Source organism: Macaca thibetana, chromosome 15, assembly GCF_024542745.1.
Source record: "Macaca thibetana thibetana isolate TM-01 chromosome 15, ASM2454274v1, whole genome shotgun sequence".
Taxonomy (NCBI): domain Eukaryota; kingdom Metazoa; phylum Chordata; class Mammalia; order Primates; family Cercopithecidae; genus Macaca; species Macaca thibetana.
Genome location: NC_065592.1, coordinates 32,482,356 through 32,507,311, shown reverse-complemented (window position 1 = coordinate 32,507,311; position 24,956 = coordinate 32,482,356).

Sequence of the window (24,956 nt, the reverse complement as noted above, 5' to 3'; positions counted from 1 at the left end):
GCAAAGGATAAACCAAGTCACTGGGGATTTTTTGTTGTAGTTGTTGTTTTGGAGATGGGGTTTCGCTCTGTTGCCCAGGCTAGAGTGCCCAGGCTGGTGTGATCTCGGCTCACTGCAACCTCCACCTTCCTGGTTCAAGTGATTCTTCTGCCTCAGCCTCCCGTAGCTGGGACTACAGGGATGCACCACCATGCCCGGCTAATATTTTGTATTTTTAGTAGAGACAGAGTTTCACCATGTTGGCCATGTTGGCCAGGATCTTGAACTCCTGGCCTCAAGTGATCTGCCCACCTCATCCTCCCAAAGTGCTGCAATTACAGGCATGAGCCACCAGACCCAGCTAGGTCACTGGTTTTGAAGGATCTCAAAGATGATCAAGTCTGATCTCATCATTTTACTGGCAACTCAGGAAGGAGATATGATTAGCTCAAGAAACTGGTGAATGACACAGTTGGGCATGTCTCCCAACTCCCTTTCCACTGCTCTTTCTCCTATAGACCAAGTCTCCTGACCCCAGAGTAGCATGGCTTTCTTAGCCAGAGTCTGTTGGTGGTTGCTAGATTGGACAGGTGTGGACAAGGTTAATTAGCCAAGGAAATACTCTTTAGAACAGGTGTCATTCTCCTTTCAGCAAATATTGTGCCCAAATAAACTCTTTCAAATTCATGACCCTTGGCGTTCTCTTGCCTTGCTTTTAATAATAATCCTCACTTTCTCAGATCTCAGATGCTTTTGAGACATTTATCTCTTCGATACGATGTTTATAAATTGCCTTTGAATGTACTGAGTACCTGAATAGCTGCTGAGCACTGTGCTGGACTCTGCTGCAATGAGAAGCAATGTTCAAAACTGCAATGAAGGGTGCTGTGGACTGGTCCCTGGGTAATCAGGATTCGAGTTCGTTTACCCTGCTACCAACTTTCTGGGAGACCTTAACAAGGCATTTCCCTTCTCTGAACCTCAGTTTTCAAATCTGTAAAAATAAGGCCAAACTCCTTCCCAGTCTCAAGTCTATGATATTAGCTGGGATTCTCAATGCTCATTGGACAAGGATAGGATGTGGCATTCGGATTTATTTTATTACTTCGAATGTCATCCCTAACCCAGGCTACGAGGCATATGGTAGGATCAGGGATTGTGTTCAAGACCTTTAAAATATTTGAGCAGTATGTTAAGCAGAAGAGCAGCGTCAGCTAGGAACCAAGTGCTTACCTCTCATCTCTGTGAACTGTACTCCTCCCATCTCTATCTTGTTCTCTAGAAGTCAAGGAAAAGAATCCTTGGCTTTAGCCTCAGTCACTTTTTTTTTTGGTTTAATGTTACTCCAGTATTAACTGTTTTCTCTTCTAGTTGCTGTTTTTGACTTTGTCTTCACCTTCTCCCCTGGTCACCTCATCAACATCCACATCTCAACAACCACCGACCGCCTTGATGCTGAGCATTCTCAAGCCTATTCTCCTGGTCCAGAACAAAACCGTATATTCTTTCCCTTGGATGTTACCTCTGAGCTTCAGACATACTCCCAACATCTCCTCCTGAGTGTCTTGCAGTCCTGTCCCATTCAATGTCCCCTCCTAATGCCCACCCCAAGGCTGTTGCTTCTCTCCCCGTCTCCCCATCTTGGCAGTGACATCACCACTCAACTAGTTGAATAAGCAAAACCTTGGAAATCATCCTCGATGCCTCTCTTGTCCCACCTGCCCCACCATCAGTTAATTAATCCTGTAGGTTCTCATTCCTTAACCAGCTCATATCCCTATACCAATTTTGCTCCAGTTCCTTCCTTAGCATCTCTCACCTGGACCCTACACCAGCCTCTTACCCTACCTTGTTGAAAGAGACTTCCTTAGAGTTTCTCCTTCCAATCTATCCTCCATGCTGGAGCTAAGAGCAGTGGACTGCATCCTGGACATTGGAATCACCTGGAAAGTGTCAGCCCATGGATGCCTGGGTTCTATCCCAGAGATTCTAATATAATTGGTCTAGGGTGTGGCCCAATATGAGAATTAAATATTTCTTGGATAATTTGAATGTAGTCAAGGTTGAGGGCTACTGTGCTAAAATAATCTTTCTAAAACGACTTGCAGGATAAGGTCTAAACCTCATAACCAGCTTTATCAAACTGTTCCCAGCCAGGTCACAGCCTTTCTCATCTATTGCTTTAACTTCCCAGGTGATTCCAATGTGCACACAAAGACAAGGCCACTGTGTGTAACTACAGCATGGAGGAGAAAGTGGTTGGATTGAGACTTAGAGGGGGGGAGGCCTTTAGGAGGCTAATGCAGTGGTTCAGGTGAGCAGTGAAGAGTCAGGAACAAGGACAGAAGCAATGGGAAAGAGAGCTCTGCTTGACCGGGTGCGGTGGCTCATGCCTGTACTCCCAGCACTTTGGGAGGCCGAGGTGGGTGGATCACTTGAGGTCAGGAGTTCGAGACCAGGCTGGCCGACATGGTGAAACCTTGCCTGTACTAAAAATACAAAAATTAGCTGGATGTGGTGGCAGGTGCCTGTAATCCCAGCTACTTGGGAGGCTAAGACACGAGAATTGCTTGAACCCAGGAGGCAGAGGTTGCAGTGAGCTGAGATCGCGCCACTGCACTCCAGCCTGGGTGACAGAGCGAGACTCAATCTTGAAAAAAAAAAATAGAAAAGAAAAAAAGAGAGAGCTCTGCTTACCCTTTTGACTTCCCCGAAGGCCAGATGCATAATTAGTAAATATGTTCCTGGATGCAAACTCTGAAGTACCTTTCCCCAGTTCCACTTGGTTGCATCCTTCCAGCAAGGGAGTGAGTTTGCCTAAGCAAGTATAACACTTTATCCTCCTCGTGAAGGGAGGTGGCAAGGGACAGCCTGATGCTAGACAGGCCCCTAGTAAATGATTGTGCATCTACGCTAAGTTTCAGTGGTGGTATGAAACAGTTCTTTACTTTCCGTTGAGTAGCCCCCTGCTCATTCTGAGCCCACCTAAGCTAGACATTGAAATTGTCTTCCTGTCTTCGGTTGCCCCTTTTTTCTTTCTGCCTCACAATCCTCATGTTTTTGTTTTTGATTTTTTAATGTCTATGCCCCTGGCCCCGCCAACCCCCTGGGTTCTGCTCCTCCTTCTCCTGGCTGTGATTCATGCTCAGCCAACTGGGATTCATGCTCAGTCAGTTGGGTGCATCTGGTTTTCCCCTTGGCTGAGCTGGTGGGGGTGAGGTTTGGGGACTCTTGGAAAGCAAGTCTGTATGATTCCACTGTCCGTGATCTCTCCACTGTACAAAGCATCCTTTAGTAACTTTTGTTTTTCTGATACATCAAGCCTCTTCCAAGAGCGATCTAATCTGAAGAGCATGAGGTCAGGAAGCAGATGTACAGGCGTGAGCATTTCCAAAGCCTTATGTTTTCCAGATTGACGTCGTGCTGTGAGGGGTCACAGTTCTCGTGGGATTTCTCAGAGGAACATTTTCTTCGAGGAGCATTCATTGGAGGCAGGATGGGGGAGTAGAAAGCACAGGGTCAGAAAATAGTAGAATGGCCAGGCTTGGTGGCTCACGCCTATAATCCCAGCGCTTTGGGAGGCCAAGGCGGGTGGATCACCTGAGGTCAAGAGTTCGAGACCAGCCTGGCCAATATGGTGAAACCCCGTCTCTACTAAAAACACAAGAAATTAACCGGGTGTGGTGGCAGGCGCCTATAATCCCAGCCACTTGGGAGGCTGAGGCAGGAGAATTGTTTAAACCCAGGAGGCGGAGGTTGCAGTGAGCCGAGATCGTGCCATTGCACTCCAGCCTGGACAACAAGAGTGAAACTCCGTCTCAAAAAAAAAAAAAGAAAGAAAGAAAGAAAGAAAGAAAACAGTAGAACAGCAAAGAGTTCTGAATAACAGGCTAGGTCAACTTGAGAAAGTCACTGGCCCTCTTTGAGCCTCATTTTTCTTGTCAGTTACTGGAGGTAATACATATGCCTTTGTTCAGTTTACTGCGAAGATCTTACGAAGGAATGTCTGGGAAAGTGCTTTGTAAACTGTCAAGAACTCTGAATACATGTGGCATTATTATTCTGTGTGCAAATGCAAACAATGGATGCCTGGAAGTGAATCATGAGATTGATGCATTGGTTTGAAATGTCAAAACTGACCCAGCGATGGACACATCAAGTGGTTCATATGGTTTGCTAACAAGGGATCATAACTTGTCTTGGGCCATCCAAAAACCCCTGTAAAACAATACTGTGCAGTCTGTAATCTTCACTAGACTAAGATGCATGGGCATGATACCCAGATTTACAACATATTGGCTGTTTTGCAATTTTAAAATGTAAAACCAGATTTTGGAAAGAAATGTTTTTCTCTCCCAGCCAAGCAGCACAATCAAAGAAAAACAAAATCCAGCCAGATGCAGTGACTCACGCCTGTAATCCCAGCACTTCAGGAGGCCGAGATAGGCAGATCACCTGAGATCAGGAGTTCGAGACCATCCTGACCAACATGGTGAAACCCCCATCTCTACTAAAAATACAAAAATTAGCCTGGCATGATGGCTGGCACTTGTAATCCCAGCTACTCAGGATGCTGAGGCAGGAGAATTGCTTGGACCTGGGAGGCAGAGGTTGCAATGAGCTGAGTTCGTCCCGCCATACTCCAGCCTGGGGAGCAGAGTGAGACTCTGTCTCAAAAAAAAAAAAAAAGAAAGAAAGAAAAGGAAAACAAAATCCAAGGGAAAAGATCCAGTGGGTACTTCTATAGTCAATACAGGTTGGCAAGCCTGTGTGTCCACAGAGATGAGATAGTTAAGGTGACACGCCAGTGGGGAGTGAGGTGTGCTGGGCTTCTGAAGGCAGCAGCTACTGGACACCAGTCTGTTGTGGCCATGAAGGAATCAGGGCTGAGTATGCCAGATTTTCTGATTTTTCAGGAGAAGCTGGAAATCTAGGATTTCATATTTACATGTATATGAAATTTCCTTTTTCTTTTTTTGACAGTTTCGCTCTTGTCACCCACGCTGGAGGGTAATGGCATGATCTTGGCTCACTGCAACCTCCTGGGTTCAAGCAATTCTCATGCCTAACCCTCCCGAGTAGCTGGCATTACAGGCGCACACTGCCACACCCAGCAAATTTTTGTATTTTTAGTAGAGACAGGGTTTCACCATGTTGGTCATGCTGGTCTCGAACTCCTGGCCTCAGATGATCCCAATGCCTCGGTCTCCCAAAGTGCTGGGATTACAGGCATGAGCCACCTCACCTGGCTTGAAATTTCCATTTTTAAATGATGTCAGCTGGGTGTGGCAGCTCACACCTGTAATGCCAGCACTTTGGGAGGCCGAGGCAGGTGGATCACCTGAGGTCAGGAGTTCGAGACCAGCCTGACCAACATGGTGAAACCCCATCTCTACTAAAAAATACAAAACTTAGCCAGCCGTGGTGGCGCATGCCTGTAATCCCAGCTACTCAGGACTCTAAGTCAGGAGAATCACTTGAACTTGGGAGGCAGAGGTTGCAGTGAGCCGAGATTGTACCACTGCACTCCAGCCTGGGTGACAGAGCGAGACTCCGTCTCACAAAAAAAAAAAAAAAAACAGTTGTCAGTTGAAGCCATTTAAAACACCTGATGGGCCAACCTAAATAGCTGTGCTGATTGTATTCAGCTCGCAGGTCACCTTCCTATAAGCTCTGCTCTCTACTACCTATCTGTGCATAAGAACTACCTGAGGAGGTTTCAGTTACTTAGTTTGTTAGTTCATTTGTTTTTCACAGGGTCTAGCTCTATCTCCCAGGCTGGAGTGCAGTGGCATTATCATACCTCACTATAACCTTGAACTCCTGGGCTCAAGCAATCCTCCCCACTTAGTGTCCTGAGTAGCTAGGACTACAGGAATACACCACCACATTTGGCTGATTTTTTTTTATTTTTCACAGAGTCAGTGTTTCACTATGTTGCCCAGGCTGGTCTCGACTCCTGGCCTCAAGCGATCCTCCTGCCTTGGCCTCCCAAAACGTTGAGAATACAAGCATGAGCCTGGCCGTGGGGAGGTTTTAGAAATGCCAGTGCTCAGGCTTTACCCCAGACCAATGATATCAGCATATCTGTAGGTGTGACTCAGGCGTTTGTGTACATCAGAGCTGATGAGGCGATGCTGGTGTTCAGCCAAGTTTGAGAGCAGTTCTTTAGAGCCTTGCTACCTCAAATCTGGGCCTCAGCCTGGCAGCGTCAGCTCCTCCTGGGTGTTTGTTAGGATCTCTATGGATGGGCTAGGAATACGTGTTTTAACAAAGAATTACAGAGCAGCTCCTGTGCCTCCAGCTGTAAGGTGCATCTTATTAAAATGAAGACTCAGCCGGCTCAAGGCAGGACCTGAAATTCTGCATTTCCTCAGAGCACTTTCAGTGCAAAGACCACACTCTGAGTAGCATGAGTCTAGATTAGCAGTCGGCAAACCACAGTTCCATGGACCAATTCCAGCCTGTTTTTTTTTTTTTTTTAATTTATTTATTATTATTATACTTTAAGTTGTAGGGTACATGTGCATAACGTGCAGGTTTGTTACATATGTATACTTGTGCCATGTTGGTGTGCCGCACCCATCAACTCGTCATTTACATCAGGTATAACTCCCAGTGCAATCCCTCCCCCCTCCCCCCTCCCCATGATAGGCCCCGGTGTGTGATGTTCCCCTTCCTGAGTCCCAGTGATCTCATTGTTCAGTTCCCACCTATGAGTGAGAACATGCGGTGTTTGGTTTTCTGTTCTTGTGATAGTTTGCTGAGAATGATGGTTTCCAGCTGCATCCATGTCCCTACAAAGGACACAAACTCATCCTTTTTGATGTCCAGCCTGTTTTTGTGTGGCCTGCAAGCTAAAAATGATTTCTGCATTTTTAAATGGTTGGAAGAAAAAAAAACCAGAAGAACATTTCGTGACTCATGAAAATTAGATGAAATTTAAATATAGCTATCCATAAATGAAGTTTTACTGGAACACAGCCATGCCTATTCATTTGCATGTTGTTTATGGCTGCTTTTGTGCTACAAGGGCAAAGTTAAGTAGTTGACGAAGAGACCACATGGATCACAAAACCTAAAATATTGACTATTTGGCCATTACAGAAAACTGTGCCAACTCCTGCTCTAGCTGGTGAGCCAAAGAGGCTGGCCTCTGTATATCCCTGCTTTGCCCTTTATCTGGCTAGCCATATGACTCTGTGACTCTTGGGCAAGTTGCTTCATCTAATTAAGCCTCACTTTCTCCTTCTGTAACATGGGCATCATAGCTCCTACCTCTGGATCTGATCGGATTAGAGGTGGGAGTGTTTCTGAACATGCCTGGTCTTCCTGGCTCATAGCGGGTATTCTGCACTTTGCTTTTGCTCTCTCTGTGTGGGCATTTCCTTTACCTAGATATCACCATGGCACCTGCTTACAGGAAGCCTCTAGAGGGATGCTTCTATGGAGGTAAATGATTTAGGGACTGTAAAAGTGTCATATTAACTATACAAAAACAGGGTGGTGGCTGGGCATGGTGGCCAACGCCTGTAATCCCGCACTTTGGGAGGTCAAGGTGGGCAGATCACCTGAGGTCAGGAGTTCGAGACCAGCCTGACCAACATGGCAAAACCCCTTCTCCATTAAAAATACAAAAAAGTTAGCCGGGCATGGTGGTGTGTGCCTGTGGTCCCAGCTTCTCGGGAGGCTGAGGCTGGAGAGTTGCTTGAACCTGGGAGGTGAAGGTTGAAGTGAGCCAAGATCACAGCACTGCACTCCAGCCTGGGCAACAGAGTGAGACTTTGTCTCAAAAAATAAACAAACAAAACAAAAACAAACAAAAACAAAAACAACCTGGGTTCAAGTGATTTTCTTGCCTCAGCCTCCTGAGTAGCTGGGATGACAGGCATCAGAAATGCTGTCCAGTCCCCCTCTCTATGGCTCTGGGGTTAGTTCCTCCTGTATATCTCCAGCGTCACCCATGCAGCTCAGCCCCAGTTACCAGTTACCTAGTGTACCGGTTACCAATGTATGTCTCTCAGCGCCAAATCCACCCTTCTTTGCCCTGCTTTCTGATACCGGGCCTAGACCCTATAGGTATTTGTCCTTTGCCAATGGGTTTGGCATTAGGCTTTGTCAATAGAGAGCATGGGGGGACACTGCCAGGCCAGAGTAAGAGGGTAGGAATTCCCTTCCTGCCTCCCTCCAGAGTGATGCTTTTTGGCAGAGGAGCCATCCAGTCCATCACCATGCAGCCCAATGGCACCTACAGCTCTCTTGACCTGGCTCTTCCCTGTAACCTTCAACAACTTCTCTTTCCCCAGAGGCTGCTCCTATTAACTGAATTCAGCCTGCCTGTACCTTCTGGTACCTTCTTCTGCCACTTGGAAGGCTATTCCTCTGCATCAGCTTTGACCTGTACCCTGTGGCAAGTTTCTTTGCTTGCCACCTGCAGGTTGCATAATCCTGTGGCAGCCAGTTGCTCTCTAAAGAGAGAGAGAGAGAGAGAGAGAGAGAGATTTATATATGTGTATATATATATATGTATTTTTTTTTTTAAGATGGAGTCTTGCACTATTGCCCAGACTGGAGTGCAGTGTTTGTGATCCCGGCTCACTGCAACCTCCACCTCCTGGGTTCAAGAGATTTTCTTGCCTCAGCCTCCTGAGTAGCTGGGATTACAGGCATGTGCCACCACGCCCAGCTCATTTTTGTATTTTTACTAGAGATGGGGTTTCACCATGTTGGCCAGCTACCTGGGATGCTGAGGCAGGAGGAGTGCTTGAGCCTGGGAGGTGGAGGTTGCAGTCAGCCGAGAGCATGCCAGTGCACTACAGCCTGGGCTACAGAGCAAGACTCTGTCTTAAAAACAAAGTCCCAGAACTTAGAGTATAATTAAACAAAACAAAACACAAAAAGACAGTTAAAAAAAAAAAAAAGAAGGAAGGAAGGAAAGAAAGAAAGTAGAATAGTGATTACCAGGGTCTGGGAAGGGAGGGCAGTGGGAAGTTTGTGTTTAATGGGAACAGAGTCTCAGTTCTAGAGATAAAAAAGTTCTAGAGCTGGATGGTGGTTATGGTTGCATAAGAATGTGAATGTACTTAATGCCACTAAGCTGTACACTTAAAAATGGTTAAGACGGAGCCAGTGCAGTGACTCACACCTATAATTTCAAATCTCTGGAAGGGTTAGGAGAGGGAATTGCTTGAAGCCCAAGTTCAAGATCAGCCTGGCAATAAAATGAGACCCTGCCTATTAAGAAAAAAGAAAGTTTCAAGAAGTGGTTAAAATCATACTTTTCATGTTATGTATAATTTATCATAATTTTAAAAAAGATCTTTAAATTAAAATTTCAAATGACATATATGATTTCTGTCTCCTGGCTGGGCCTTGGCTGACACACCAGGCCATTGCAGCAGCCTCCTCAATGGCCTCACCTCCTCTCCTTCTGGCCTCTCTCTATAATGCTCCTTCCTTCCTTCCTTCCTTCCTTCCTTCCTTCCTTCCTTCCTTCCTTCCTTTTTCTTTCTTTCTTTCTTTCTTTCTTTCTTTCATTCATTCTTTCTTTCTTTCTTTCCTTCCTTCCTTCCTTCCTTCCTTCCTTCCTTCCTTCCTTCCTTCCTTCCTTCCTTCCCTTCCTTCCCTTCCTTTCCTTCCTTCCTTTTTTGACAGAGTTTTGCTCTTGTTGCCCAGGCTGGAGTGCGATGGCGTGATTTCAGCTTACCACAACCTCTGCCTCCCAGTTCAAGCAATTCTCCCACCTCAGCCTGTAATCCCAAGTAGCTGGGATTACAGGCATGCCCCACCACACCTGGCTAATTTTGTATTTTTAGTAAAGACAGGGTTTCTTCATGTTGGTCAGGGTGGTCTCAAATGCCCGACCTCAAGTGACCCACCCACCTCGGGCTCCCAGAGTGCTGGGATTACAGGTGTGAGCCACCGCACCCAGCCTACAATGCGTCTTTCACCCAACAACAAAATCCATGTTCCTGAGTGCAGCTCTGACCTATGACTCTCCCACTCCAAATCCCCTCCTTGGGTTTTCTCTGCTGAGTGAGTAAGGCTCTAACCCCCAAGCCAGGCATTCAGGGACCTTGACAATCTAATGCCATCTTGCCTTCCACACCTCAGCTCTTGCTACTCCCCATCACGTTCTCTTGTCCATACAGCTAAAGTGTACCACCTTCTCTCTTCTCTGCACACCCTTTGTTTTGTTTTGACCTCTGCATTTGCTCAGGCCATTCCTCCCCATTAGAATTCCTTCTACTACTCCTCTGTCTTCAGGTTGTCATATGTTTAAAGTTCAACTACTCTGCAAGGCCTTGCCCTAACAGCTCCCAGCAAGAAACATTCATCCCTTATGACCTGTTAGGTGCATCTCTCCGTGTTATCCCTTCATATCTTGTAATACAATCATGTACATGATTCTACTTCCCTCGAGGATTTCTGAGACTGAATCCATACTGAAATAATCTTTGTATTCCTCTAAAGTGTATAGCATACAGACTTGCACATAACAGGCATTCCGTTAAAAAAAAAAAGTTGAAAAAAAATAGAGAGATTTTTTAAAAGTGTATGACACTTTCTAATTCGTCTTTGTTCTAGAGCACTGTATTAGTTTGTTCCCACACTGCTATAAAGAAATACCTGAGACTGGGTAATTTATAATGAAAAGAGGTATAATTGGCTCACATTTCTGCAGGAAGTACAGGAAGCATGATGCTGGCATCTGCTCAGCTTCTGGGGAGGCCTCAGGAAACTTACAATCACAGTGAAAGGCAAAGCAGGAGCAGGCATATCTTAACATGGCAGGAGAGAAGGAAGAGAGGGAAAGGGTAGATGCTACACACTTTAAAACAAACACTGGACTGGGTATGGTGGCTCATGCCTGTAATCCCAGCACTTTGGGAGGCCGAGGCATGTGGATCACCTGAGGTCAGGAGTTCAAGACCGGCCTGGCCAACATGGTGAAATCTCACCTCTGCAAAAATACAAAAATTAGCCGGACATGATGGCAGGTGCCTGTAATCACAGCTACTTGGGAGGCTGAGGCAGGAGAATTCCTTGAATTCTCAGAGGCGGGAGTCAGAGGTTGCAGTGAGCCAAGATCGCGCCATCACACTCTACCCAGAGTGAGACTCTATCTAAAAAAAAAAAACAAAAAACAAAACAGATCTCAGAATAACTCACTCACTATCAAGAAAACAGCACCCAGGGGATGGTGCTAACCCATTCATGAGAACTCCACCCCCATGATCCAATCATCTCCCACCAGGCCCCACCTCTAACACTGGGGATTACAATTTGACATGAAATTTGGTGGGGACATAGATCCAAAGCATATCAGGCACACATGGCTGAGCAGTTTCTGCCTTGTCTCCCAATGTAGTCTATTAGAAGAGGCTGCTTGAAGTACTGTGTAGAGATAGATAAAGCCACATCCAGCCTCAGGGGAAAAGAGTGCATGATTAATTAGTAATGTCTTATCATGGGTACAGGATGGAAAATAATAACAAGCACAAAATAGATTTGACATTTCTGTTCCAGGTGCTTGGACGAACAGATTATGATTTCGCATACATTCTCAATTCAAAGTGGAATGTCGGGGCCAGGCTCACACTTGTAATCACAGCACTTTGGGAGATGGAGGCAGGAGGATCACTTGAGGCCAGGAGTTCAAGATCAGCCTAGGCAACATGGTGAGACCTCATCTCTATAAAAAATTAGCCAAGCGTGATGGCATGCACCTGTGGTCCCAGCTACTTGGAAGGCTGAGGCAGGAAGATCACCTGAGCCCAGGAGTTCAAGGGAGCTATGATCACGCCACCACACCCTAGCCTGAATTCTTCTACAAATTCTTTGACAAGCTTTTACTCCTAATAAGTAGTGGGAAGATTACAGGTAGTCTTACTTTCCCCCAGAGGCTGCTCCTGTTAACTGACTCCAGCCTGCCTATACCTTCTGGTACCTTTCTCTGCCACCTGGAAGCCTATTCCTTTGCACCAGCTTTGGCCTGAAACCTGTGGCAGGTTTCTTTACCACCAGTAGACTGCATGATCCTGTGGCAGCCATGAGCTCTCCCAAGAAGTTTTAATCTCAGCCTTTGTGGGAAGAGAAGGGGAGGTGAAGAGGGGCCCTTCTAAGCTCTTAGTATGTCATCCTAGTTTATAAACTCAGCCCTGTCCATCAGTCTTTGTCTAATCCAGTTGTATCCATAAAGTTAAGTTATAGAAAGAAGCACCCTAGCTATTTTAAGTAAAAAGGCAATATGATATGGAGAATTACATACTCAAAAAATAATTGTTAGGGTTGAAAGGCAGCTCTGGGTTGAGTCTCTGGAAATGGTTCCTAGAACAACACACAGAACTGGGCTTCCAGGGAAGCTGCTACCTCTGCCATAGCTGGGAAGGTGGGTTAAAAAACCTATCAAATTCAAGAACACCAACTCAAGCACTGTTCACAGCTTCAATGTGGCTCACTCTTTGCATGTTCTCTCTCTCCAAATGATTTCCCTGCTCCTCCCGTCTGGTTCTGTGCCCTGGAAAGCTGTATTTTCTCTCTCTCTCTCTCTTTCTTTTCTGGCTCCCATTGTCACTATTATATCCTGACCCAGGTTGCAGGGCTCAGTCATAACTGAGTGCTGTCAGGGAAAGGGGAGCTGTAAGCCCTTGGTCTTCATCTGATTTAACCCATTATCAGAGGACTTTGCTGATGGAAATCGTTTTGGTGTAGGTAGTGGGCATGGTTTTTTCCAATCAGTGCTTTGTGTCAGAAGACTCACGTGTCTCAGGGCACTCCACTGAACAGCTGCATCTATCTTTGATCCCATCCACAGTTTACAGCCTGTCCTATTTCTAGAGTGTGTCCCACAGTCTAGCTTGCATGACCCCTGACCCTCAAGTAAGCAGTGCTTGTGCCTGGGTAATGACTGGAGCCAGTGGAACCCTCCTTCACCCCTGTAAGATGTGAGTAGGACCAAGAGGTGGGCATCCCTCCTAAGCCCACTTCATGAGCACAGGGGCCTCAGAAATCTCCAGAAGAGAAACAGCTGCCCACCCTTTTACACAGACACATCCCCAAACTTTGAAGGTTAGGGGCCCAATACTCCTTGAGGAAGGAGAGACAGGAGACATAAGTAGCAAGCACTTTTAAACTCTACAGATTCTGCATTCCCCTTATAAGGAAACTTAGGTATCAATGGCTCCTAAGGTCACAGAAACAGAAACACCAGATGTGATGTGCCTCTTATAGTCTTGGCAAGTACCACCTATAGCCCTGCCAGAGGGATTAAAGCTGAGCATGTGTCTAGATCCAGCTGTCAATTGCCAGGAAATACAAAGGACAGAGGAACATGAAGAACTGCACCAAAAGTACACAATCAGCAAAATCCAGGCTGTGGACCCTCCACAAGTCCAACAGCCTGGGTTCATCAGCTGGTGATTTGTCACAAAATGAAGGAGATGGAGGAGGTTTGCACAGATTAAAAAACATTTAGAAGACACACCACCTTTTTTAAATGGGCTAGACTAAACCAAATCTTGGAATGTATACATGGATAATAACACTACAAAAAAATAAGTGGAAGTGACATAAACAATGCTCAGGATTTTTTTTTTTTAATGGGGAGTGGAAGGGGATTTTGACAAAGTCCTTTTCTTGTCTCTAGGTGGAGTTCATCTCATTATAATTCATTAAGCCACCATTTGAGTTCTGTGGCTTCCTGTATCTGTGTCTTATGATAAAGATTATTTTTGGAAAATAAAGAAGTAAGAAAACAGAGGTGATTTGTTTCAGAGAGGAGAACTGCTCCGGATGAAAGGTCACTGGACGTGATGAGGAGTCCTGGGTTGGAATACCATCAATCACTGTCTCTGGAAAGCCCCACAGCTTCTTGGAGCCCCAGCTCCTCACTTATGTAGCAATGGACCAGTGTGGCCAACTCTGAAAGCCCCAATCACCCGTATTCCAAGGACTCTATGGTCAAAAGATTTTGGCCAGATGAGATCATGGATTAACTCACTTTTCTTTTTATTTTTCCATTTTTTACAGACAGGGTCTTGACAAGGTCTTGCTCTGTTGCCCAGGCTAGACTGCAAAAGCACGATTGTGGCTCATTGCAGCCTCCATTGCCTGGCCTGAAGCAATCCTTCTGCCTCAGCCTCCCAAAGTGCTAGGACTAGAGGCGTGCATCACTGTACCTGGCTAATTTTTTATTTTTTATAGAGACACGGTCTTATTATGTTGCCCAGGTTGGTCTTGAACGCCTGGCTTCAAGCAATGGCTCCACCTTGGCCTCCTAAAGTGCTAGGATTACAGGCATGAGCCACTGCACCCAGCCTGCCTCAGTTTTCAAGTTGATATGACCCTGGACTATTACTTACGTTCAAAAAGTATTTTCTAAAAAAGATGCTGTCGGCCGGGCGTGGTGACTCACACCTGTAATCCCAGCACTTTGGGAGGCCAAGGTGGGCAGATCACGAGGTCAGGAGATCGAGACCATCCTGGCCAACATGGTGAAACCCTGTCTCTACTAAAAATACAAAAATTAGCCGGGCCTGGTGGCGAATGCCTGTAGTCCCAGCTACTCAGTAGGCTGAGGCAGGAGAATGGCATGAACCCGGGAGGTGGAGCTTGCAGTGAGCCGAGATGGCACCACTGCACTCCAGCCTGGGCGACAGAGCAAGACTCCGTCTCAAAAAAAAAAAAAAAAGATGCTGTCATCTAGAAAAAGGACATGTTCAATACAACGGACATTAGGAGTTTGCCCAATATCCATGTAGCCTACAATCTTGTTTCCTTACTAACAGAACCCTAAGTACTGAGAGCAGCAATTTGCCCAGCTAAAAAAAAGGGGATTTCCCAGGTACCCATATGCTAGAGGTGGCCTGTGAGGACAGTGGGTGGGGCTTCCAGGAAATCTATTGTTTGGTTTTCTGATAAAAGTAACAGGCTCAACTGGCTTATGATTTTTTACCTTTTGTCCTTCCTCGGCTTCATGCCTAGAATGAGGATGAATGCCTGGAGGCATTACAGCTGTCCACTGAGCCTGAGAAAGAGGGTCACATGCTAAGTATGGCAGGGAAGGAAGATGGCAGAAGCTCGAGGTTTTTTGTTTTTGTTTTGAGACAGGGTCTCACTATATCGCCCAGACTGGGAATGTAGTGGCACAATCTTGGCTCTCTGCAACCTCTGCCTCCCATGCTCTAGCAATCCTCCCACCTTGGCTTCCCAAGTAGCTGGAACCACAGGCACACGCCACCAAGCCTGGTTAATTTTTTTATTTTTTGTAGAGATGAGGTCTCACCATATTACCCAGGCTAGTCTCGAACTCCTGGGCTCAAGCAATCTGCCCACCTTGGTCTCCCAAAGTGTTGGAATTATAGGCATGAGCCACCATGCCTGGCTAAGCTTCACTTCTTATTGGTTTCACAGAGTCACTGCTCCATCCCTGGTTGCTGCTTCCAGACTTCTGACATGTAATGAAATGAAACCCCTTGGTTGTTAAACCCATGTGATTGAGTTTCTGTTAACTGCAACCGAATAGCTCTCTAAAAGATTGAATACCTCTATCTGCAGAAATAGAGTACTCTCAGAATTAAAGCAGGGATTTCCCTGAAAGTGAGAAACTAACATTGTAATTGTCACACTTATACTGCCAGGGTATCTAAGAGGCAATGTGAGAAGACCTTTGCTCTTGCCCAGATGTAGAAATGGCACCAATATAGAAGTTCTCTTGGCTTTGCTGACTGACAGTGAGGAGTAAATGTTTTGGGATAGGCTGAGTTCGGTGGCTCACGCCTGTAATCCCAGCACTTTGGGAGGCTGAGGCGGGCGGATCACTTGAGGTCAGGAGTTTGAGACTAGCCTGACCAACATGATGAAATGCTGTCTCTACTAAAAATACAAAAATTAGCCGGGTTTGGTGGTGGGCGCCTGTAATCTCAGCTACTTGGGAGCCTGAGGCAGGAGAATTGCTTGGAGACGGAGGTTACAGTGAGCTGAGATTGTGCCATTGCACCCCAGCCTGGGTGACAAGAGCGAAACTCTGTCTCAAAAAATAAGTAAATAAATAAATCCAGGTAATTATAGAATATTTGTCAATACCAAGCCTTCTTTCCCATATGCTAGGATTTGGCTGGAGCTGAGTAGAAGCTGCCCCAGACACAGGGACACAGGGGTCGGCCATTCACCTAGCTGTCTTACGCCCACTGGCCCACCATTTATGTTTAATACTTGGTTCCTATAGGCATTAGAGTTTTCAACCTGAACTCCATTCATTGGGGTCCTCCTTGTAGGTCAACAGTTCACTTTTAGTTAGGACCACGATAATCCACAGCCTCAAAAGCAACTTGACTTTCTGCAAAATCCTTTTTGGATACCACCTTTGAATATTCATCCTAAAGAAACACTTTCATGTGTTCTTAAGTAGCATGATAAAATATTTTATCACAGTATTGCTAATAATAAAGATTAGCTGAGAATAATTTAAATATCTATCTATTGGGAAGTGGTTAAGTCAATTGAAGTATCTCCATGTCATGGAATACTCTAAAATAATAAATAAAATAACATAGACATAAAATAATATAGTATATTAAAGTAGTATATTAATATAATATAGTAATAATAATATAGTAATAATAGTAATAGACTGTGTTCAGACTTTTAAAAAATCTCTATATTAAGCAAAAATAGTAAGTTGCAATATAATATAAAATATTATATAATGTATATGTGAAAAATAAATAACATATTTACATATAGGTATATGTATGTAAATAGGTAGAAAAAGCCTGAGAAGACAACACACTAAATTTATATAGCAGTAGTTACTTTAAAAAGGGGACTGGAGGTCAGGTGCAGTGGCTCACGCCTATAATCCCAGCACCTTGGGAGGCAGAGGTGGGCGATCACCTGAGGTCAGGAGTTCAAGACCAGCCTGGCCACCATGGTGAAACCCCGTCTCTATTAAAAATACAAAAAAGTAGCCAGGCGTGGTGACACACACCTGTAGTCCCAGCTACTTGGGAGGCTGAGGCATGAGAATCATCTGAGCCTGGAAGGCAGAGGTTGCAGTGAGCCGAGATTGCGCTATTGCACTCCAGCATGGGCAACAAGAGCAAAGCTCTGTCTCAAAAAATAAATAAATAAATAAATAAATAAATAAATAAATAAATAAATAAATAAAATGGGACTGGAATTAGGGATAATAGTCAAGAAAGACTTTGGCTTTATTAGTATTGTTTTGATTTTTTTAGTGAGCATGTATTTATGTCTTGTTATAGAAATCAAATTAAAAAGACAACTCCTGCTGTGTGCAGAAACTCCTTTCTAACATCAAGACTGAATATGGAGAAATAAATCACCCAGAATCACATTCTGTTTGTGAGCTTAGTTAACATGTCATGCATTTCTACAGAGTCCATAACTCCAGGCTTTTTTGGGGATAGTTCCAATTTCAAATGTTCTGTGTCCTCATAACTATACTCATTCTTGCCAGATGCAGGCTTCTGACTTTAGGTATGGAAAATACAGTCACTGTATACCTTATACAAATTGCTGTTTCTAAGCAACTACGTATCAAGGATATATGAAATTTACCAAAAATATACCCTGGAAGCCTTTGTGTCCCCAAAAAGGGTTCCATAATGCATCACTTCTGACCAATATAAATTCTTGTGGGCTCAGAGGATGAGGGAAATTCATCCAAGTGTTCCACCTCGGCTCCAAATGACATGATGGCAGCCCAGTTGAAAATAGCACGCAGAGGGCATTGCGCTGCGGGGACGTGATGCCTGCAGTCCTCACATTCCTTCAGAGGCTGAGCGCTGAAATTGGCCTCTACCAGCACCCCCTCACCTCCAGACAATGCTGGCTCTGTGTGAGGCAGTCCAGGGAGAGGCTGGCTAGGGTATTTCCACGTCTCACAGGAGCCTCCTATCTAAGACATTTGAGACAAGACTGGGATTTGGTCTCTGAGCAGAAGAGGAGAGGACTACTCACAAAATCACAGACCTTCCGACGAGACATAACCTGATGTGTAAAGGTACTAATAGAACCTGGACAAGCCCAGGAGGTAAGCTGCCCCCAGAGAAAGAGCTCAGCCACAGCAGAGGGATCTGAAGATTTTTAATTTCGTTTTTTTTTTTTTTTTCTTCTTCTTCTTTTTTTTTTTTTTTCTTTTTTAAGAGATAGGATCTTGCTATGTTGCCCAGGCCAGTTTTGAATTCCTGGACTCAAGCGATTATCCCACCTTGGCCTCCAGAAGTGCTGGGGTTACAAGTGTGAAGCACTGTACCTGGCCCTGAATTTTGATTGGGCCAAGAGGAGTGATACAAATGTGAAGAAAATCACAGTGAGATTCCTCTTCACACCCATTAGTATGGCTGTTATTAAAAACAACAACAGCACAAAAATAACAAAATAACACACGTTGGCAAGGATGTGGTGAGATTTGAACTCTAGTGCATTGCTGGTAGAAATGTGAAAGAAAGGGTGAGTCTGCTGGGAGAAACTGTCTGGCAGTTCCTTGAAAAATTAACTTCAGGATGGACACGGTGGCTCACACCTGTAATCCCAGCACTTTGGGAGTCCGACATGGGCAGATCATGAGGTCAAGAGATCGAGACCATCCTGGCCAATATGATGAAACCCCGTCTTTACTAAAAATACAAAAATTAGCTGGGCATGGTGGCATGTGTCTGTAGTCCCAGCTACTTGGGAGGCTGAGGAAAGAGAATCGCTTGAACCCAGGAGGCGGAGGTTGCAGTAAGCCGAGATCGAGCCACTGCACTCCAGCCTGAGTGACAGAGCCAGACTCCGTCTCAAAAAAAGAAAAAAAAGAAAAATTAACTTCAGAATTACCCTATGATCCAGTAATTCTATTTCCAGGTATATTTCCAAAAGATTTTTTTTATTTTTTATTTTTTATTTTTTTGGAGACGAAGTCTCACTCTGTCGCCTAGGTTGGAGTGCAGTGGCGCGATCTCACTGCAGCCTCTGCCTCCTGGGTTCAAGCAATTCTCCCTCCTCAGCTTCCTGAGTACTAGCTGGGATTACAGGCACATGCCACCACAATCGGCTAATTTTTGTACTTTTAGCAGAGACAGTTTCACTATGTTGGCCAGGTTGGTCTCAAACTGACCTCAAGTGATCCACCCGCCTCAGCCTCCCAAAGAGCTGGCTTTACAGGTGTGAGCCAGTGTGCCTGGCCAGATTTGAAAGCAGGGACTCAAACAGATATTTGTACACCAATATTGCAAGCAAGGGCTGAAAGGTGGAAGCAACACAAATGTGCCTGAACCAGTGAACAGATCAAGAAAATGTTGTATGTACATATAATGGAATATTACTCAGCCTTAAGAGGAAGACAATTTTTATTCCTGCTATGACAGGGGTGAACCTTGAAGACATTTTGCTAAGTGAAATAAGCCGGTCACAAAAGGGCAAATACTGTATGTGATTCCACTTTTATGAGGGACCAACAGCCAAATTCATGAAGACAGAAATTAGAATGGGGTCTCCAGGGACTGGCCGGATGGAGGAGTGGGGAATTATTCAGAGTTATTGCTTAATGGATGCAGAGTTTCAGTTGGGGAGGATGGAAAAGTTCTGGAAATAGATAATGGTGATGGTTGCACAACAGTGTGAATGTACTTCATGCCACTGAATTGTACACTTAAAATGATTAAAATGGTAAATTTGATGTTATGCATATTGAACCACAATTTTTTAAAAAAGGATGAAACTCAAAAAGCCAGAGTCACCCCAAAGGTGTCTGCTGCTGCTCAGGCCTCAGCCTACTGTGAATGGATGAGATTGTGGGAACCAAGTCTTAGATCAGGTATTAAAGCTGGTTACATGCCATTCCACACGAAAGGCCATCGTGCATCCAGAGGGGGTCAAAGCTAATGACACCTTTGGATGGGTTGAGCATGGCTCTTTATTCTTGCTTTGGTGTTTGTCGGGAGGGTAGAAATTTATCTTCAACGCCACACAGTGTGTGTTGTGCTCAGCTTCCCTTAGAAGGTTATGCTTTTCTTCTTTACATTTTTCCCTTCCTTAGGAGGAAGCCACATGTGAAACCCATGTGCCCGTGTTAATGCAAAGGTGGAATTGCATATGGCTGGCATGCTCACTGCACAGGGATGGGAGGCCAGTTGGGTGGAAAGGATGAGAAAGCTGAGGTCCTGGAGGGCTTTGAGGGATGGATGATTATTGTAGAACCCTGTTGTATGTCTGCGGAAGATGGGGAATGTGAGATGAGATTGCAGCATGGCCAAAAGGGCAGGGTGTGAGTATTGAAGCAGTGGAGAAGGGGTGGTGTATATTTACAAAAGTTCTCATTAAGAGATTCTTATCCCAACTCTGGGAGGCAGGCATGACTATGGACTATCTCTATAGATTGGGTAAGAAAGTGAGGCTTAGAGGCTGGGTGCAGTGGCTCATGCCTGTAATTGCAGCACGTTGAGAGGCCGAGGCAGGTGGATCACCTGAGGTCAGGAGTTCAAGACCAGCCTGGTCAACATGGTGAAATTCCATCTTTACTAAAAAAATACAAAAATTAGCCCGGCATAGTGGTGTGTGCCTATAGTCCCAGCTACTCGGGACTCGGGAGGCTGAGGCAGGAGAATCACTTGAACCCAGAAGGTGAAGTTTGCAGTGAGCCAAGATCACGCCACTGCACTCTAGCCTGGGCAACAGAGCTAGACTCCATCTAAAAAAAAAAGAAAGAAGAAAGTGAGGCGTAGAGAAAAGAAGGAATTTATCTAAATTACTGCAATGAATTAGCAGTGCAGCCAGAACCAGAACCATGTTTCCTGTGCCCAGGTCCAAGGCATTTAGTACTTGTCTTATGGAATCTAAAAATTGAGGCTCTGAAGCACATTATTGGCTCTCACTGACACTTTACATGGTAAATTAGCAAGGACAGCAATTCAGACTGAAGCTGGAATAATTATTGATACAATAGCGTGGCTACAATTCAAAACCAGCCCCCATGATCTCTTCCCTCTGGTGTTATGCCTTTGGGTATGGGTGTGACCTGTGACCTGCTTCCAACATAGAATATGGCAGAGGTTATGGGATATCACCACTGTAATTACATTATATTGTATAGCAAAAGTGACAGGAGTTTTCAGATGTTATTAAGGCCCCTAATCAGTTGACTTTGAATTAATCAAAAGGCAAATTATCCTGGGTGGGTCTGACCCAATCAGAGGAGTCCTTTATAAAGGGCTCAGGCATTCCCTAAAGTCAGAGATTCCAAGCAGCGGACAATAGAGGTTCTCTCTCTCTCTCTCTCTCTCTCTCTCTCTCTCTCTCTCTCTCTCTCTCTCTCTCTCTCTCTCTCTCCTTCTCTCCGTCTCTTTTCCTCTACTGCTGACTTTAAACAAGCAAGCTGCCATAAACTCTATAGGTAAATAAATTGGATCTGTCCAAAAAAATTTAGAGAGAAAAAACATATCCTAAGGGGTTGCCAAATGAACATAACTTCAGAAGATATAAGAATCCACCTATCAGCCGGGCACGTTGGCTCACGCCTATAATCCCAGCACTTTGGGAAGTCAAGGCAGGTGGATCACCTGAGGTCAGGAGTTTGAGACCAGCCTGGCCAACATGATGAAACCCTGTCTCTACTAAAAATACAAAAATTAGCTGGTGTGGTGGCACATGCCTGTAATCCCAGTTAGTCAGGAGCCTGAGGCAGGAGAATTGCTGGAACCCGGGAGGCGGAGGTTGCGGTGAGCCGGGATCGCACCACTGCACTCCAGCCTGGGTGATAACAGGGAGACTCTGTCTTAAAAAAAAAAAAAAAGCACCTGCCTAGCTGAATCCTTATCCCCTTCAACTCCTCTTAAAGTTTAAAGATACATAAAACTGTGGAGTTCAGGAGGTGCTTTTGCACATAGGATTTCATTGAGTCTTGCTAACAACCATGCAAGGAAGGTATTATTTTTATACCCACTTGACAGATGGGGAAACTCAGACTCCGGTTCAGAGAATGGTTCTTTTAACACATATTCATAAGGCACTTTCTCTCAGACACTGTTCTAGGTACTGATGATGCATCAGTGAAACAAACACACAAAAGACGCTTATAGTACAGAAGCGCTTACAGTGGGGATTAAATGATGTATGTAGATATTAAATAATCTGGGCCGGGCGCGGTGGCTCAAGCCTGTAATCCCAGCACTTTGGGAGGCCGAGGCGGGCGGATCACAAGGTCAGGAGATCGAGACCATCCTGGCTAACACCGTGAAACCCCGTCTCTACTAAAAATACACAAAAAACTAGCCGGGCGTGGTGGCGGGCGCCTGTAGTCCCAGCTACTCGGGAGGCTGAGGCAGGAGAATGGCGTGAACCCGGGGGGCGGAGCTTGCAGTGAGCCGAGATCGCGCCACTGCACTCCAGCCTGGGGCACAGAGCAAGACTCCGTCTCAAAAAAAAAAAAACAAAAAAAATAATCTGCCTAGAATTCTGGTTAGCAAAGAGAGAAAATGAGAGCCCTGACTTATCTAGCTTCCAAAGTCTTATGTTTTTTGGCACTATAAAAAGATTTAATTTGAATTCCCTGCTCTGACATTAAAATTGTTTTTTAAATGTGAGTATACACGTATATTTTCCTTTCTTTCAATATTGTATTCCTTAAAAGGAAGTTACTATGCACAACCCAGGCTTAAGGAGTGGGGCAATTATGCTGTCTGTTTCTTAGGGTGGAGTATCCACGTAATTTATTTGAAATTCTTTTTTGTTATTGTTGTTGTTGGTGGTGGTGGTGGTATTAAGACGGAGTTTCGCTCTTTGCCAGGCTAGAGTGCAATGGTGCAATCTCGGCTCACTGCAACCTCCGCCTCCTGGGTTCAAGCGATTCTCCTGCCTCAGCCTCCCAAGTAGCTGGGATTACAGGGATACCCCACCATGCCCGGCTAATTTTGTATTTTTAGTAGACATGGGGTTTCTCCATTTTGGTCAGGCTGGTCTCGAACTCTGGACCCCAGGTGCTCCACCTGCCTTGGCCTCTCAAAGTGCTGGGATTACAGGCCACTGCGCCTGGCCGGAATTCTTCAGCATAGGATATTTATCTCTTATCCCCCATTCATTTATTTATTCAATAATTTATTTATATCAATATGGACTCAGAGACATTTATTTTACACTTTAGGTTATAATAAAATGCTATGTTTTTGGTTGCTCAAATTGTTCCAGCTGTGGTTATTGTTACCTCTTTCAATGGACTCTTCCTGTATCCCTTTGACATATCCCCACCAAAGCTGTTGCAATTTGAGCACCTCCTTACTTTCTGGCACTACAAGATGCTCCAGGCTTATCTTATATATTCTGGCCCCAGTCCTAGAATCAAACATTTCTCCAAGCAGCCCTGACTGCTCGTACTGAAGAATGGTATTAACCATCAGGATCTGTGCAGTAGGCGCACTCACTGCTACTGAGGCACTTTTCCTTCTGTATTTTTAGACTGAGCTCTTTATCTCTGAGGGCAGTAATTATAATTTAGTCTTCCATATTTTGTATACAGGTTGATTCTAAAAGTTAAAATAAATAGACAGCAAAAGAATGAATTTGGGGCTGGGAATGGTGGCTCACGCCTATAACCCCAACATTTTGGGAGGCCAAGGCGAGAGGATCACCTGAGGTCAGGAATTCGAGACCAGCCTGGCCAAAATGGTGAAACCCTATCTCTACTAAAAATACAAAAATTAGCTGGGCTTGGTGGCCGGTGCCTGTAATCTCAGCTACTCAGGAAGCTGAGGCAGGAGAATTGCTTGAACCCGGGAGACAGATGTTGCAGTGAGCTGAGATCGTGCCATTGTACTCCAGCCTGGGCAAAAAGAGTGAAACTCCATCTCAAAAAAAAAAAAAAGATTGAATTTGGACCCCTACTTCACAACACATGTATAAAATTAACTCAAAATTGACCAAAGATCTAAACATAAGAGCTAAAACTTAAATGCTTAGAAGAAAACATAGGCATAAATCTTTGTGAACTTGGATTAAGTAATAATTTTAAAAATATGACACCAAGAACATAAATAACCAATAAAACAGTAGGTAAGTTGGACCTCGTCAAATTAAAAACTTTTGTGGTTCAAAAGACATTATCAAGAAAGTTAAAAGACAGCACACAGGATGGAAGAAAATATTTGTGTATCATATATGATCTTACATAAGATTCTAGTACTAGAATATATAAAGAACTCTTAAAACTCAACAATCAAAAAGACAACCTAATTATTAAATGGGCAAAGGATTTGAATAGACATTTTCCCAAACAAACATACAAATGGGCATTGATCACATTAAAAAGAAGCTCAATGTCATTAGTCATTAGGGAAATGCATATCAAAATCACAATAAAATACCACATCACGCCTAGTAGGATGGCTATAATAAAAAACATGGACAATAAGAAGTGTTGGAGAGGATGTGGAAAAATTGAAACCCTCATAGACTGCAGGTGGGAATAAAACAATCTTGCAGTTTCTCAAAAGGTTAGATCTAGAAGTCACTATGGGGAGTGACTGCTAATGGGCACAGGGTTTCTTTTTGGGGTTATGAAAATGTCCTGAAAATAGCTAGCAGTGATGGTTACCCACTCTATAGACCTGCTAAAACCCACTGGATTGTATACTTTAAAGGGGTGAATTTTATCACATGTGAATTAATCTCAATCAATAACTAAAGCTTAGAAATACTTTTAAGCTTAAAAAATGTTTATAGCAACATTATTCACAGGCTGGGCACAGTGGCTCATGCCTGTAAAACCAGCACTTTGGGAGGACCACTTGTGCCCAGGCGTTCAAGGCTGCAGTGAACTGTGATTGAGCCACTGCACTCCAGTCTCGGTGACAGAGTGAGACCTTGTCTCCAAAAAAAAAAAAAAAAAAATTCTAAAAATTAATAAGCAGCATTTACATTATATAATAATTAGGTAGGTAGATTATAGATAGATAATACACGTTTGAGTCACGTGGGGT